Below are 14761 nucleotides of genomic sequence, written 5' to 3' on the forward strand. Positions count from 1 at the left end.
CATTTCTTTTATTTTTCACAATTTAAAGGGTGCACCGTTCCCGGAGGTGCTGCAATACCGGGTCGATGCTTGGAGTGAACGGAGCAAGCCCCTTTTTCATCTCCCAGAGCTAAAAATCGGCTTAATATGTAGTCCTCGTATAGAGGACATATCAGATATTAAACTGATAAGAACAGATACTACACTTGATCTTAGCCAAAAGGCCGAGAAGCGATAACACCTAACTGTTTGTTTGCAGACCCAACGTACCAGCACATTGCTCAATTGTCGGGGTGCGGTTCTTTCAACTGGGCGTAGCAGTCGCTTGCTACTTAGCAACCCACTCCCCACGCTGCCCCCTTCCGCGAAAATCATTGATTTGTTTACAAGCAAAAGAGTAAACTCCTGCTGAAATCTGGTTGATTTCACTGTTGTTTCAGACAGTGATTTGAGACTTGCTGCAAGGCTCCACTAGAGACTCCAGTGATGATTAATCACTGCAAAGTCCTGCTGAAAATCTTGTTGATTTCACAATGAATTCAGACAGTGATTTGCTGATTTGAGACGTGCTCCACTGGAGACTCCAGTGCAGTGATGATTAATCCCTGTAAAATCCTGCTGAAATCTGGTTGATTTCACTTTGGATTCAGACAGTGATTTGAGACTAGGGACTCCAGTGATAAGTAAACACAACTTTGTGCTCCATTGTCAGGAGCCTCTGTCCAACTAATTTTCTTTTCACACAAGTACATGAGGCTCCGCCAATTGGCAGAGCCTGCCAAAAATATGGTCAACTCATTGTTGTTCCTCTCCACGGAAGTCTTTAGTAAAAGGCGAAAGACTTATGCGTATTGAAGAGAAACCAAAGTCAGTTGCAGAATCAGGTGGCAGGCAGCCTTATATCCCAGTCGCAACAGTGATCCCTCTTGTGGTTGGGATTGGTTGAGCTGCGGTTGTCCAATGCCAAACCCATTCCCCAGCACCAGCCATCAAAAAATCATTGATTTGTTTACAAGCAAAAGTGTAAAGTCCTGCTGAAATGTGGCTGATTTCACTTTGGATTCAGACAGTGATTTGAGACTAGGGACTCCAGTGATAAGTAAACACAACTTTGTGCTCCATTGTCAGGAGCCTCTGTCCAACTAATTTTCTTTTTACACAAGTACATGAGGCTCCGCCAATTGGCAGAGCCTGACAAAAATATGGTCAACTCATTGTTGTTCCTCTCCACGGAAGTCTTTAGTAAAAGGCGAAAGACTTATGCGTATTGAAGAGAAACCAAAGTCAGTTGCAGAATCAGGTGGCAGGCAGCCTTATATCCTAGTCGCAACAGTGATCCCTCTTGTGGTTGGGATTGGTTGAGCTGCGGTTGTCCAATGCCAAACCCATTCCCCAGCACCAGCCATCAAAAAATCATTGATTTGTTTACAAGCAAAAGTGTAAAGTCCTGCTGAAATGTGGCTGATTTCACTTTGGATTCAGACAGTGATTTGCTGATTATAGACTCCCTCCACTGGAGACTCCAGTGCAGTGATGATTCATCCTGAAATCTGGTTGATTTCACTTTGGATTCAGACAGTGATTTGCTGATTATAGACTCCCTCCACTGGAGACTCCAGTGCAGTGATGATTAATCCCTGTAAAATCCTGCTGAAATCTGGTTGATTTCACTTTGGATTCAGACAGTGCTGATTTGAGACCTGCTCCACTGGAGACTCCAGTGAGGATTAAACGGGACATCTGGTTTTTCTTTGACTTCAATATCAGGGGAGAGCGCGAACGCAGTCCCCCACTACCACAAATTATGCAGTCGAGATTCCCACATTTGGGGAATTCGCAGTGGTCAGCACAGTCGCAGTGCAATGACTGACCCTCGCCCTGGGTGAACCACCTTCTTGATCATGGTATCTCCCCTGCCAGGTAAGTATGAGTTGGTGGTGACAGAGGCAGGGACGGTATTCCCAGTCACAGCATTTGTGGTGACGGTTCGCAGATGGCGCCATCTTCACAGATCAGTGAATTTAAAATCAGTGATTTGAGACTTGCAAAACAAAGGCACCATTGATGAGTAAGCATAAGTCACTTGCCAAAAGCCTCAGTCTTCAAAACTATGTGGAGGTGAGACTTGTTTTACTCAAAGCAGAAATCATTTCCAACACCAAACCACTGATTCAGGTAACCATTTCTTTAATTTTTCACAATTTAAAGGGTGCACCGTTCCCGGAGGTGCTGCAATACCGGGTCGATGCTTGGAGTGAACGGAGCAAGCCCCTTTTTCATCTCCCAGAGCTAAAAATCGGCTTAATATGTAGTCCTCGTATAGAGGACATATCAGATATTAAACTGATAAGAACAGATACTACACTTGATCTTAGCCAAAAGGCCGAGAAGCGATAACACCTAACTGTTTGTTTGCAGACCCAACGTACCAGCACATTGCTCAATTGTCGGGGTGCGGTTCTTTCAACTGGGCGTAGCAGTCGCTTGCTACTTAGCAACCCACTCCCCACGCTGCCCCCTTCCGCGAAAATCATTGATTTGTTTACAAGCAAAAGAGTAAACTCCTGCTGAAATCTGGTTGATTTCACTGTTGTTTCAGACAGTGATTTGAGACTTGCTGCAAGGCTCCACTAGAGACTCCAGTGATGATTAATCACTGCAAAGTCCTGCTGAAAATCTTGTTGATTTCACAATGAATTCAGACAGTGATTTGCTGATTTGAGACGTGCTCCACTGGAGACTCCAGTGCAGTGATGATTAATCCCTGTAAAATCCTGCTGAAATCTGGTTGATTTCACTTTGGATTCAGACAGTGATTTGAGACTAGGGACTCCAGTGATAAGTAAACACAACTTTGTGCTCCATTGTCAGGAGCCTCTGTCCAACTAATTTTCTTTTCACACAAGTACATGAGGCTCCGCCAATTGGCAGAGCCTGCCAAAAATATGGTCAACTCATTGTTGTTCCTCTCCACGGAAGTCTTTAGTAAAAGGCGAAAGACTTATGCGTATTGAAGAGAAACCAAAGTCAGTTGCAGAATCAGGTGGCAGGCAGCCTTATATCCCAGTCGCAACAGTGATCCCTCTTGTGGTTGGGATTGGTTGAGCTGCGGTTGTCCAATGCCAAACCCATTCCCCAGCACCAGCCATCAAAAAATCATTGATTTGTTTACAAGCAAAAGTGTAAAGTCCTGCTGAAATGTGGCTGATTTCACTTTGGATTCAGACAGTGATTTGCTGATTATAGACTCCCTCCACTGGAGACTCCAGTGCAGTGATGATTCATCCTGAAATCTGGTTGATTTCACTTTGGATTCAGACAGTGATTTGCTGATTATAGACTCCCTCCACTGGAGACTCCAGTGCAGTGATGATTAATCCCTGTAAAATCCTGCTGAAATCTGGTTGATTTCACTTTGGATTCAGACAGTGCTGATTTGAGACCTGCTCCACTGGAGACTCCAGTGAGGATTAAACGGGACATCTGGTTTTTCTTTGACTTCAATATCAGGGGAGAGCGCGAACGCAGTCCCCCACTACCACAAATTATGCAGTCGAGATTCCCACATTTGGGGAATTCGCAGTGGTCAGCACAGTCGCAGTGCAATGACTGAGCCTCGCCCTGGGTGAACCACCTTCTTGATCATGGTATCTCCCCTGCCAGGTAAGTATGAGTTGGTGGTGACAGAGGCAGGGACGGTATTCCCAGTCACAGCATTTGTGGTGACGGTTCGCAGATGGCGCCATCTTCACAGATCAGTGAATTTAAAATCAGTGATTTGAGACTTGCAAAACAAAGGCACCATTGATGATTGATGAGTAAGCATAAGTCACTTGCCAAAAGCCTCAGTCTTCAAAACTATGTGGAGGTGAGACTTGTTTTACTCAAAGCAGAAATCATTTCCAACACCAAACCACTGATTCAGGTAACCATTTCTTTTATTTTTCACAATTTAAAGGGTGCACCGTTCCCGGAGGTGCTGCAATACCGGGTCGATGCTTGGAGTGAACGGAGCAAGCCCCTTTTTCATCTCCCAGAGCTAAAAATCGGCTTAATATGTAGTCCTCGTATAGAGGACATATCAGATATTAAACTGATAAGAACAGATACTACACTTGATCTTAGCCAAAAGGCCGAGAAGCGATAACACCTAACTGTTTGTTTGCAGACCCAACGTACCAGCACATTGCTCAATTGTCGGGGTGCGGTTCTTTCAACTGGGCGTAGCAGTCGCTTGCTACTTAGCAACCCACTCCCCACGCTGCCCCCTTCCGCGAAAATCATTGATTTGTTTACAAGCAAAAGAGTAAACTCCTGCTGAAATCTGGTTGATTTCACTGTTGTTTCAGACAGTGATTTGAGACTTGCTGCAAGGCTCCACTAGAGACTCCAGTGATGATTAATCACTGCAAAGTCCTGCTGAAAATCTTGTTGATTTCACAATGAATTCAGACAGTGATTTGCTGATTTGAGACGTGCTCCACTGGAGACTCCAGTGCAGTGATGATTAATCCCTGTAAAATCCTGCTGAAATCTGGTTGATTTCACTTTGGATTCAGACAGTGATTTGAGACTAGGGACTCCAGTGATAAGTAAACACAACTTTGTGCTCCATTGTCAGGAGCCTCTGTCCAACTAATTTTCTTTTCACACAAGTACATGAGGCTCCGCCAATTGGCAGAGCCTGCCAAAAATATGGTCAACTCATTGTTGTTCCTCTCCACGGAAGTCTTTAGTAAAAGGCGAAAGACTTATGCGTATTGAAGAGAAACCAAAGTCAGTTGCAGAATCAGGTGGCAGGCAGCCTTATATCCCAGTCGCAACAGTGATCCCTCTTGTGGTTGGGATTGGTTGAGCTGCGGTTGTCCAATGCCAAACCCATTCCCCAGCACCAGCCATCAAAAAATCATTGATTTGTTTACAAGCAAAAGTGTAAAGTCCTGCTGAAATGTGGCTGATTTCACTTTGGATTCAGACAGTGATTTGCTGATTATAGACTCCCTCCACTGGAGACTCCAGTGCAGTGATGATTCATCCTGAAATCTGGTTGATTTCACTTTGGATTCAGACAGTGCTGATTTGAGACCTGCTCCACTGGAGACTCCAGTGAGGATTAAACGGAACATCTGGTTTTTCTTTGACTTCAATATCAGGGGAGAGCGCGAACGCAGTCCCCCACTACCACAAATTATGCAGTCGAGATTCCCACATTTGGGGAATTCGCAGTGGTCAGCACAGTCGCAGTGCAATGACTGAGCCTTGCCCTGGGTGAACCACCTTCTTGATCATGGTATCTCCCCTGCCAGGTAAGTATGAGTTGGTGGTGACAGAGGCAGGGACGGTATTCCCAGTCACAGCATTTGTGGTGACGGTTCGCAGATGGCGCCATCTTCACAGATCAGTGAATTTAAAATCAGTGATTTGAGACTTGCAAAACAAAGGCACCATTGATGATTGATGAGTAAGCATAAGTCACTTGCCAAAAGCCTCAGTCTTCAAAACTATGTGGAGGTGAGACTTGTTTTACTCAAAGCAGAAATCATTTCCAACACCAAACCACTGATTCAGGTAACCATTTCTTTTATTTTTCACAATTTAAAGGGTGCACCGTTCCCGGAGGTGCTGCAATACCGGGTCGATGCTTGGAGTGAACGGAGCAAGCCCCTTTTTCATCTCCCAGAGCTAAAAATCGGCTTAATATGTAGTCCTCGTATAGAGGACATATCAGATATTAAACTGATAAGAACAGATACTACACTTGATCTTAGCCAAAAGGCCGAGAAGCGATAACACCTAACTGTTTGTTTGCAGACCCAACGTACCAGCACATTGCTCAATTGTCGGGGTGCGGTTCTTTCAACTGGGCGTAGCAGTCGCTTGCTACTTAGCAACCCACTCCCCACGCTGCCCCCTTCCGCGAAAATCATTGATTTGTTTACAAGCAAAAGAGTAAACTCCTGCTGAAATCTGGTTGATTTCACTGTTGTTTCAGACAGTGATTTGAGACTTGCTGCAAGGCTCCACTAGAGACTCCAGTGATGATTAATCACTGCAAAGTCCTGCTGAAAATCTTGTTGATTTCACAATGAATTCAGACAGTGATTTGCTGATTTGAGACGTGCTCCACTGGAGACTCCAGTGCAGTGATGATTAATCCCTGTAAAATCCTGCTGAAATCTGGTTGATTTCACTTTGGATTCAGACAGTGATTTGAGACTAGGGACTCCAGTGATAAGTAAACACAACTTTGTGCTCCATTGTCAGGAGCCTCTGTCCAACTAATTTTCTTTTCACACAAGTACATGAGGCTCCGCCAATTGGCAGAGCCTGCCAAAAATATGGTCAACTCATTGTTGTTCCTCTCCACGGAAGTCTTTAGTAAAAGGCGAAAGACTTATGCGTATTGAAGAGAAACCAAAGTCAGTTGCAGAATCAGGTGGCAGGCAGCCTTATATCCCAGTCGCAACAGTGATCCCTCTTGTGGTTGGGATTGGTTGAGCTGCGGTTGTCCAATGCCAAACCCATTCCCCAGCACCAGCCATCAAAAAATCATTGATTTGTTTACAAGCAAAAGTGTAAAGTCCTGCTGAAATGTGGCTGATTTCACTTTGGATTCAGACAGTGATTTGCTGATTATAGACTCCCTCCACTGGAGACTCCAGTGCAGTGATGATTCATCCTGAAATCTGGTTGATTTCACTTTGGATTCAGACAGTGCTGATTTGAGACCTGCTCCACTGGAGACTCCAGTGAGGATTAAACGGAACATCTGGTTTTTCTTTGACTTCAATATCAGGGGAGAGCGCGAACGCAGTCCCCCACTACCACAAATTATGCAGTCGAGATTCCCACATTTGGGGAATTCGCAGTGGTCAGCACAGTCGCAGTGCAATGACTGAGCCTTGCCCTGGGTGAACCACCTTCTTGATCATGGTATCTCCCCTGCCAGGTAAGTATGAGTTGGTGGTGACAGAGGCAGGGACGGTATTCCCAGTCACAGCATTTGTGGTGACGGTTCGCAGATGGCGCCATCTTCACAGATCAGTGAATTTAAAATCAGTGATTTGAGACTTGCAAAACAAAGGCACCATTGATGATTGATGAGTAAGCATAAGTCACTTGCCAAAAGCCTCAGTCTTCAAAACTATGTGGAGGTGAGACTTGTTTTACTCAAAGCAGAAATCATTTCCAACACCAAACCACTGATTCAGGTAACCATTTCTTTTATTTTTCACAATTTAAAGGGTGCACCGTTCCCGGAGGTGCTGCAATACCGGGTCGATGCTTGGAGTGAACGGAGCAAGCCCCTTTTTCATCTCCCAGAGCTAAAAATCGGCTTAATATGTAGTCCTCGTATAGAGGACATATCAGATATTAAACTGATAAGAACAGATACTACACTTGATCTTAGCCAAAAGGCCGAGAAGCGATAACACCTAACTGTTTGTTTGCAGACCCAACGTACCAGCACATTGCTCAATTGTCGGGGTGCGGTTCTTTCAACTGGGCGTAGCAGTCGCTTGCTACTTAGCAACCCACTCCCCACGCTGCCCCCTTCCGCGAAAATCATTGATTTGTTTACAAGCAAAAGAGTAAACTCCTGCTGAAATCTGGTTGATTTCACTGTTGTTTCAGACAGTGATTTGAGACTTGCTGCAAGGCTCCACTAGAGACTCCAGTGATGATTAATCACTGCAAAGTCCTGCTGAAAATCTTGTTGATTTCACAATGAATTCAGACAGTGATTTGCTGATTTGAGACGTGCTCCACTGGAGACTCCAGTGCAGTGATGATTAATCCCTGTAAAATCCTGCTGAAATCTGGTTGATTTCACTTTGGATTCAGACAGTGATTTGAGACTAGGGACTCCAGTGATAAGTAAACACAACTTTGTGCTCCATTGTCAGGAGCCTCTGTCCAACTAATTTTCTTTTCACACAAGTACATGAGGCTCCGCCAATTGGCAGAGCCTGCCAAAAATATGGTCAACTCATTGTTGTTCCTCTCCACGGAAGTCTTTAGTAAAAGGCGAAAGACTTATGCGTATTGAAGAGAAACCAAAGTCAGTTGCAGAATCAGGTGGCAGGCAGCCTTATATCCCAGTCGCAACAGTGATCCCTCTTGTGGTTGGGATTGGTTGAGCTGCGGTTGTCCAATGCCAAACCCATTCCCCAGCACCAGCCATCAAAAAATCATTGATTTGTTTACAAGCAAAAGTGTAAAGTCCTGCTGAAATGTGGCTGATTTCACTTTGGATTCAGACAGTGATTTGCTGATTATAGACTCCCTCCACTGGAGACTCCAGTGCAGTGATGATTCATCCTGAAATCTGGTTGATTTCACTTTGGATTCAGACAGTGCTGATTTGAGACCTGCTCCACTGGAGACTCCAGTGAGGATTAAACGGAACATCTGGTTTTTCTTTGACTTCAATATCAGGGGAGAGCGCGAACGCAGTCCCCCACTACCACAAATTATGCAGTCGAGATTCCCACATTTGGGGAATTCGCAGTGGTCAGCACAGTCGCAGTGCAATGACTGAGCCTCGCCCTGGGTGAACCACCTTCTTGATCATGGTATCTCCCCTGCCAGGTAAGTATGAGTTGGTGGTGACAGAGGCAGGGACGGTATTCCCAGTCACAGCATTTGTGGTGACGGTTCGCAGATGGCGCCATCTTCACAGATCAGTGAATTTAAAATCAGTGATTTGAGACTTGCAAAACAAAGGCACCATTGATGATTGATGAGTAAGCATAAGTCACTTGCCAAAAGCCTCAGTCTTCAAAACTATGTGGAGGTGAGACTTGTTTTACTCAAAGCAGAAATCATTTCCAACACCAAACCACTGATTCAGGTAACCATTTCTTTTATTTTTCACAATTTAAAGGGTGCACCGTTCCCGGAGGTGCTGCAATACCGGGTCGATGCTTGGAGTGAACGGAGCAAGCCCCTTTTTCATCTCCCAGAGCTAAAAATCGGCTTAATATGTAGTCCTCGTATAGAGGACATATCAGATATTAAACTGATAAGAAGAGATACTACACTTGATCTTAGCCAAAAGGCCGAGAAGCGATAACACCTAACTGTTTGTTTGCAGACCCAACGTACCAGCACATTGCTCAATTGTCGGGGTGCGGTTCTTTCAACTGGGCGTAGCAGTCGCTTGCTACTTTGCAACCCACTCCCCACGCTGCCCCCTTCCGCGAAAATCATTGATTTGTTTACAAGCAAAAGAGTAAACTCCTGCTGAAATCTGGTTGATTTCACTGTTGTTTCAGACAGTGATTTGAGACTTGCTGCAAGGCTCCACTAGAGACTCCAGTGATGATTAATCACTGCAAAGTCCTGCTGAAAATCTTGTTGATTTCACAATGAATTCAGACAGTGATTTGCTGATTTGAGACGTACTCCACTGGAGACTCCAGTGCAGTGATGATTAATCCCTGTAAAATCCTGCTGAAATCTGGTTGATTTCACTTTGGATTCAGACAGTGATTTGAGACTAGGGACTCCAGTGATAAGTAAACACAACTTTGTGCTCCATTGTCAGGAGCCTCTGTCCAACTAATTTTCTTTTCACACAAGTACATGAGGCTCCGCCAATTGGCAGAGCCTGCCAAAAATATGGTCAACTCATTGTAGTTCCTCTCCACGGAAGTCTTTAGTAAAAGGCGAAAGACTTATGCGTATTGAAGAGAAACCAAAGTCAGTTGCAGAATCAGGTGGCAGGCAGCCTTATATCCCAGTCGCAACAGTGATCCCTCTTGTGGTTGGGATTGGTTGAGCTGCGGTTGTCCAATGCCAAACCCATTCCCCAGCACCAGCCATCAAAAAATCATTGATTTGTTTACAAGCAAAAGTGTAAAGTCCTGCTGAAATGTGGCTGATTTCACTTTGGATTCAGACAGTGATTTGCTGATTATAGACTCCCTCCACTGGAGACTCCAGTGCAGTGATGATTCATCCTGAAATCTGGTTGATTTCACTTTGGATTCAGACAGTGATTTGCTGATTATAGACTCCCTCCACTGGAGACTCCAGTGCAGTGATGATTAATCCCTGTAAAATCCTGCTGAAATCTGGTTGATTTCACTTTGGATTCAGACAGTGCTGATTTGAGACCTGCTCCACTGGAGACTCCAGTGAGGATTAAACGGGACATCTGGTTTTTCTTTGACTTCAATATCAGGGGAGAGCGCGAACGCAGTCCCCCACTACCACAAATTATGCAGTCGAGATTCCCACATTTGGGGAATTCGCAGTGGTCAGCACAGTCGCAGTGCAATGACTGACCCTCGCCCTGGGTGAACCACCTTCTTGATCATGGTATCTCCCCTGCCAGGTAAGTATGAGTTGGTGGTGACAGAGGCAGGGACGGTATTCCCAGTCACAGCATTTGTGGTGACGGTTCGCAGATGGCGCCATCTTCACAGATCAGTGAATTTAAAATCAGTGATTTGAGACTTGCAAAACAAAGGCACCATTGATGAGTAAGCATAAGTCACTTGCCAAAAGCCTCAGTCTTCAAAACTATGTGGAGGTGAGACTTGTTTTACTCAAAGCAGAAATCATTTCCAACACCAAACCACTGATTCAGGTAACCATTTCTTTTATTTTTCACAATTTAAAGGGTGCACCGTTCCCGGAGGTGCTGCAATACCGGGTCGATGCTTGGAGTGAACGGAGCAAGCCCCTTTTTCATCTCCCAGAGCTAAAAATCGGCTTAATATGTAGTCCTCGTATAGAGGACATATCAGATATTAAACTGATAAGAACAGATACTACACTTGATCTTAGCCAAAAGGCCGAGAAGCGATAACACCTAACTGTTTGTTTGCAGACCCAACGTACCAGCACATTGCTCAATTGTCGGGGTGCGGTTCTTTCAACTGGGCGTAGCAGTCGCTTGCTACTTTGCAACCCACTCCCCACGCTGCCCCCTTCCGCGAAAATCATTGATTTGTTTACAAGCAAAAGAGTAAACTCCTGCTGAAATCTGGTTGATTTCACTGTTGTTTCAGACAGTGATTTGAGACTTGCTGCAAGGCTCCACTAGAGACTCCAGTGATGATTAATCACTGCAAAGTCCTGCTGAAAATCTTGTTGATTTCACAATGAATTCAGACAGTGATTTGCTGATTTGAGACGTACTCCACTGGAGACTCCAGTGCAGTGATGATTAATCCCTGTAAAATCCTGCTGAAATCTGGTTGATTTCACTTTGGATTCAGACAGTGATTTGAGACTAGGGACTCCAGTGATAAGTAAACACAACTTTGTGCTCCATTGTCAGGAGCCTCTGTCCAACTAATTTTCTTTTCACACAAGTACATGAGGCTCCGCCAATTGGCAGAGCCTGCCAAAAATATGGTCAACTCATTGTAGTTCCTCTCCACGGAAGTCTTTAGTAAAAGGCGAAAGACTTATGCGTATTGAAGAGAAACCAAAGTCAGTTGCAGAATCAGGTGGCAGGCAGCCTTATATCCCAGTCGCAACAGTGATCCCTCTTGTGGTTGGGATTGGTTGAGCTGCGGTTGTCCAATGCCAAACCCATTCCCCAGCACCAGCCATCAAAAAATCATTGATTTGTTTACAAGCAAAAGTGTAAAGTCCTGCTGAAATGTGGCTGATTTCACTTTGGATTCAGACAGTGATTTGCTGATTTGAGACTTGCTCCAATGGAGACTCCAGTGCAGTGATGATTCATCCTGAAATCTGGTTGATTTCACTTTGGATTCAGACAGTGATTTGCTGATTATAGACTCCCTCCACTGGAGACTCCAGTGCAGTGATGATTAATCCCTGTAAAATCCTGCTGAAATCTGGTTGATTTCACTTTGGATTCAGACAGTGCTGATTTGAGACCTGCTCCACTGGAGACTCCAGTGAGGATTAAACGGGACATCTGGTTTTTCTTTGACTTCAATATCAGGGGAGAGCGCGAACGCAGTCCCCCACTACCACAAATTATGCAGTCGAGATTCCCACATTTGGGGAATTCGCAGTGGTCAGCACAGTCGCAGTGCAATGACTGAGCCTCGCCCTGGGTGAACCACCTTCTTGATCATGGTATCTCCCCTGCCAGGTAAGTATGAGTTGGTGGTGACAGAGGCAGGGACGGTATTCCCAGTCACAGCATTTGTGGTGACGGTTCGCAGATGGCGCCATCTTCACAGATCAGTGAATTTAAAATCAGTGATTTGAGACTTGCAAAACAAAGGCACCATTGATGATTGATGAGTAAGCATAAGTCACTTGCCAAAAGCCTCAGTCTTCAAAACTATGTGGAGGTGAGACTTGTTTTACTCAAAGCAGAAATCATTTCCAACACCACACCACTGATTCAGGTAACCATTTCTTTTATTTTCCACAATTTAAAGGGTGCACCGTTCCCGGAGGTGCTGCAATACCGGGTCGATGCTTGGAGTGAACGGAGCAAGCCCCTTTTTCATCTCCCAGAGCTAAAAATCGGCTTAATATGTAGTCCTCGTATAGAGGACATATCAGATATTAAACTGATAAGAACAGATACTACACTTGATCTTAGCCAAAAGGCCGAGAAGCGATAACACCTAACTGTTTGTTTGCAGACCCAACGTACCAGCACATTGCTCAATTGTCGGGGTGCGGTTCTTTCAACTGGGCGTAGCAGTCGCTTGCTACTTAGCAACCCACTCCCCACGCTGCCCCCTTCCGCGAAAATCATTGATTTGTTTACAAGCAAAAGAGTAAACTCCTGCTGAAATCTGGTTGATTTCACTGTTGTTTCAGACAGTGATTTGAGACTTGCTGCAAGGCTCCACTAGAGACTCCAGTGATGATTAATCACTGCAAAGTCCTGCTGAAAATCTTGTTGATTTCACAATGAATTCAGACAGTGATTTGCTGATTTGAGACGTACTCCACTGGAGACTCCAGTGCAGTGATGATTAATCCCTGTAAAATCCTGCTGAAATCTGGTTGATTTCACTTTGGATTCAGACAGTGATTTGAGACTAGGGACTCCAGTGATAAGTAAACACAACTTTGTGCTCCATTGTCAGGAGCCTCTGTCCAACTAATTTTCTTTTCACACAAGTACATGAGGCTCCGCCAATTGGCAGAGCCTGCCAAAAATATGGTCAACTCATTGTTGTTCCTCTCCACGGAAGTCTTTAGTAAAAGGCGAAAGACTTATGCGTATTGAAGAGAAACCAAAGTCAGTTGCAGAATCAGGTGGCAGGCAGCCTTATATCCCAGTCGCAACAGTGATCCCTCTTGTGGTTGGGATTGGTTGAGCTGCGGTTGTCCAATGCCAAACCCATTCCCCAGCACCAGCCATCAAAAAATCATTGATTTGTTTACAAGCAAAAGTGTAAAGTCCTGCTGAAATGTGGCTGATTTCACTTTGGATTCAGACAGTGATTTGCTGATTATAGACTCCCTCCACTGGAGACTCCAGTGCAGTGATGATTCATCCTGAAATCTGGTTGATTTCACTTTGGATTCAGACAGTGATTTGCTGATTATAGACTCCCTCCACTGGAGACTCCAGTGCAGTGATGATTAATCCCTGTAAAATCCTGCTGAAATCTGGTTGATTTCACTTTGGATTCAGACAGTGCTGATTTGAGACCTGCTCCACTGGAGACTCCAGTGAGGATTAAACGGGACATCTGGTTTTTCTTTGACTTCAATATCAGGGGAGAGCGCGAACGCAGTCCCCCACTACCACAAATTATGCAGTCGAGATTCCCACATTTGGGGAATTCGCAGTGGTCAGCACAGTCGCAGTGCAATGACTGAGCCTCGCCCTGGGTGAACCACCTTCTTGATCATGGTATCTCCCCTGCCAGGTAAGTATGAGTTGGTGGTGACAGAGGCAGGGACGGTATTCCCAGTCACAGCATTTGTGGTGACGGTTCGCAGATGGCGCCATCTTCACAGATCAGTGAATTTAAAATCAGTGATTTGAGACTTGCAAAACAAAGGCACCATTGATGATTGATGAGTAAGCATAAGTCACTTGCCAAAAGCCTCAGTCTTCAAAACTATGTGGAGGTGAGACTTGTTTTACTCAAAGCAGAAATCATTTCCAACACCACACCACTGATTCAGGTAACCATTTCTTTTATTTTCCACAATTTAAAGGGTGCACCGTTCCCGGAGGTGCTGCAATACCGGGTCGATGCTTGGAGTGAACGGAGCAAGCCCCTTTTTCATCTCCCAGAGCTAAAAATCGGCTTAATATGTAGTCCTCGTATAGAGGACATATCAGATATTAAACTGATAAGAACAGATACTACACTTGATCTTAGCCAAAAGGCCGAGAAGCGATAACACCTAACTGTTTGTTTGCAGACCCAACGTACCAGCACATTGCTCAATTGTCGGGGTGCGGTTCTGTCAACTGGGCGTAGCAGTCGCTTGCTACTTAGCAACCCACTCCCCACGCTGCCCCCTTCCGCGAAAATCATTGATTTGTTTACAAGCAAAAGAGTAAACTCCTGCTGAAATCTGGTTGATTTCACTGTTGTTTCAGACAGTGATTTGAGACTTGCTGCAAGGCTCCACTAGAGACTCCAGTGATGATTAATCACTGCAAAGTCCTGCTGAAAATCTTGTTGATTTCACAATGAATTCAGACAGTGATTTGCTGATTTGAGACGTACTCCACTGGAGACTCCAGTGCAGTGATGATTAATCCCTGTAAAATCCTGCTGAAATCTGGTTGATTTCACTTTGGATTCAGACAGTGATTTGAGACTAGGGACTCCAGTGATAAGTAAACACAACTTTGTGC

The 14761-nt window shown here is 44.9% G+C and overlaps 26 non-coding genes across 26 annotated transcripts; all 26 read right to left on the bottom strand.

Annotated features, from left to right (window-relative positions):
* Positions 1-24: 24 nt before the first annotated feature.
* Positions 25-215, bottom strand: LOC144386550 (U2 spliceosomal RNA). Its single transcript, XR_013452266.1, has one exon. It is a non-coding gene; the product is annotated as a U2 spliceosomal RNA (small nuclear RNA).
* A 520-nt stretch (positions 216-735) lies between these two features.
* On the bottom strand, positions 736-850 carry LOC144386606 (U5 spliceosomal RNA). The gene has a single exon (XR_013452319.1). It is a non-coding gene; the product is annotated as a U5 spliceosomal RNA (small nuclear RNA).
* A 300-nt stretch (positions 851-1150) lies between these two features.
* Positions 1151-1266, bottom strand: LOC144386616 (U5 spliceosomal RNA). The gene has a single exon (XR_013452329.1). It is a non-coding gene; the product is annotated as a U5 spliceosomal RNA (small nuclear RNA).
* Positions 1267-1743: 477 nt separating this feature from the next.
* Positions 1744-1907, bottom strand: LOC144386463 (U1 spliceosomal RNA). Its single transcript, XR_013452179.1, has one exon. It is a non-coding gene; the product is annotated as a U1 spliceosomal RNA (small nuclear RNA).
* Positions 1908-2183: 276 nt separating this feature from the next.
* On the bottom strand, positions 2184-2374 carry LOC144386551 (U2 spliceosomal RNA). Its single transcript, XR_013452267.1, has one exon. It is a non-coding gene; the product is annotated as a U2 spliceosomal RNA (small nuclear RNA).
* Positions 2375-2894: 520 nt separating this feature from the next.
* Positions 2895-3009, bottom strand: LOC144386607 (U5 spliceosomal RNA). The gene has a single exon (XR_013452320.1). It is a non-coding gene; the product is annotated as a U5 spliceosomal RNA (small nuclear RNA).
* Positions 3010-3486: 477 nt separating this feature from the next.
* LOC144386443 (U1 spliceosomal RNA) lies at positions 3487-3650 on the bottom strand. The gene has a single exon (XR_013452159.1). It is a non-coding gene; the product is annotated as a U1 spliceosomal RNA (small nuclear RNA).
* A 283-nt stretch (positions 3651-3933) lies between these two features.
* LOC144386552 (U2 spliceosomal RNA) lies at positions 3934-4124 on the bottom strand. Its single transcript, XR_013452268.1, has one exon. It is a non-coding gene; the product is annotated as a U2 spliceosomal RNA (small nuclear RNA).
* Positions 4125-4644: 520 nt separating this feature from the next.
* Positions 4645-4759, bottom strand: LOC144386609 (U5 spliceosomal RNA). Its single transcript, XR_013452322.1, has one exon. It is a non-coding gene; the product is annotated as a U5 spliceosomal RNA (small nuclear RNA).
* A 370-nt stretch (positions 4760-5129) lies between these two features.
* On the bottom strand, positions 5130-5293 carry LOC144386474 (U1 spliceosomal RNA). The gene has a single exon (XR_013452190.1). It is a non-coding gene; the product is annotated as a U1 spliceosomal RNA (small nuclear RNA).
* Positions 5294-5576: 283 nt separating this feature from the next.
* LOC144386553 (U2 spliceosomal RNA) lies at positions 5577-5767 on the bottom strand. The gene has a single exon (XR_013452269.1). It is a non-coding gene; the product is annotated as a U2 spliceosomal RNA (small nuclear RNA).
* Positions 5768-6287: 520 nt separating this feature from the next.
* Positions 6288-6402, bottom strand: LOC144386610 (U5 spliceosomal RNA). Its single transcript, XR_013452323.1, has one exon. It is a non-coding gene; the product is annotated as a U5 spliceosomal RNA (small nuclear RNA).
* A 370-nt stretch (positions 6403-6772) lies between these two features.
* On the bottom strand, positions 6773-6936 carry LOC144386475 (U1 spliceosomal RNA). The gene has a single exon (XR_013452191.1). It is a non-coding gene; the product is annotated as a U1 spliceosomal RNA (small nuclear RNA).
* Positions 6937-7219: 283 nt separating this feature from the next.
* Positions 7220-7410, bottom strand: LOC144386554 (U2 spliceosomal RNA). The gene has a single exon (XR_013452270.1). It is a non-coding gene; the product is annotated as a U2 spliceosomal RNA (small nuclear RNA).
* A 520-nt stretch (positions 7411-7930) lies between these two features.
* On the bottom strand, positions 7931-8045 carry LOC144386611 (U5 spliceosomal RNA). Its single transcript, XR_013452324.1, has one exon. It is a non-coding gene; the product is annotated as a U5 spliceosomal RNA (small nuclear RNA).
* A 370-nt stretch (positions 8046-8415) lies between these two features.
* On the bottom strand, positions 8416-8579 carry LOC144386444 (U1 spliceosomal RNA). The gene has a single exon (XR_013452160.1). It is a non-coding gene; the product is annotated as a U1 spliceosomal RNA (small nuclear RNA).
* Positions 8580-8862: 283 nt separating this feature from the next.
* On the bottom strand, positions 8863-9053 carry LOC144386592 (U2 spliceosomal RNA). The gene has a single exon (XR_013452308.1). It is a non-coding gene; the product is annotated as a U2 spliceosomal RNA (small nuclear RNA).
* A 520-nt stretch (positions 9054-9573) lies between these two features.
* On the bottom strand, positions 9574-9688 carry LOC144386621 (U5 spliceosomal RNA). Its single transcript, XR_013452334.1, has one exon. It is a non-coding gene; the product is annotated as a U5 spliceosomal RNA (small nuclear RNA).
* A 477-nt stretch (positions 9689-10165) lies between these two features.
* LOC144386464 (U1 spliceosomal RNA) lies at positions 10166-10329 on the bottom strand. Its single transcript, XR_013452180.1, has one exon. It is a non-coding gene; the product is annotated as a U1 spliceosomal RNA (small nuclear RNA).
* Positions 10330-10605: 276 nt separating this feature from the next.
* On the bottom strand, positions 10606-10796 carry LOC144386555 (U2 spliceosomal RNA). The gene has a single exon (XR_013452271.1). It is a non-coding gene; the product is annotated as a U2 spliceosomal RNA (small nuclear RNA).
* Positions 10797-11316: 520 nt separating this feature from the next.
* Positions 11317-11431, bottom strand: LOC144386622 (U5 spliceosomal RNA). Its single transcript, XR_013452335.1, has one exon. It is a non-coding gene; the product is annotated as a U5 spliceosomal RNA (small nuclear RNA).
* A 477-nt stretch (positions 11432-11908) lies between these two features.
* Positions 11909-12072, bottom strand: LOC144386445 (U1 spliceosomal RNA). The gene has a single exon (XR_013452161.1). It is a non-coding gene; the product is annotated as a U1 spliceosomal RNA (small nuclear RNA).
* A 283-nt stretch (positions 12073-12355) lies between these two features.
* Positions 12356-12546, bottom strand: LOC144386556 (U2 spliceosomal RNA). Its single transcript, XR_013452272.1, has one exon. It is a non-coding gene; the product is annotated as a U2 spliceosomal RNA (small nuclear RNA).
* Positions 12547-13066: 520 nt separating this feature from the next.
* On the bottom strand, positions 13067-13181 carry LOC144386612 (U5 spliceosomal RNA). Its single transcript, XR_013452325.1, has one exon. It is a non-coding gene; the product is annotated as a U5 spliceosomal RNA (small nuclear RNA).
* Positions 13182-13658: 477 nt separating this feature from the next.
* LOC144386446 (U1 spliceosomal RNA) lies at positions 13659-13822 on the bottom strand. Its single transcript, XR_013452162.1, has one exon. It is a non-coding gene; the product is annotated as a U1 spliceosomal RNA (small nuclear RNA).
* A 283-nt stretch (positions 13823-14105) lies between these two features.
* On the bottom strand, positions 14106-14296 carry LOC144386557 (U2 spliceosomal RNA). The gene has a single exon (XR_013452273.1). It is a non-coding gene; the product is annotated as a U2 spliceosomal RNA (small nuclear RNA).
* Between the last annotated feature and the right edge of the window lie 465 nt (positions 14297-14761).

The sequence above is a fragment of the Gasterosteus aculeatus genome, chromosome 13 (genome assembly GCF_964276395.1).
Source record: "Gasterosteus aculeatus chromosome 13, fGasAcu3.hap1.1, whole genome shotgun sequence".
Classification (NCBI taxonomy): domain Eukaryota; kingdom Metazoa; phylum Chordata; class Actinopteri; order Perciformes; family Gasterosteidae; genus Gasterosteus; species Gasterosteus aculeatus.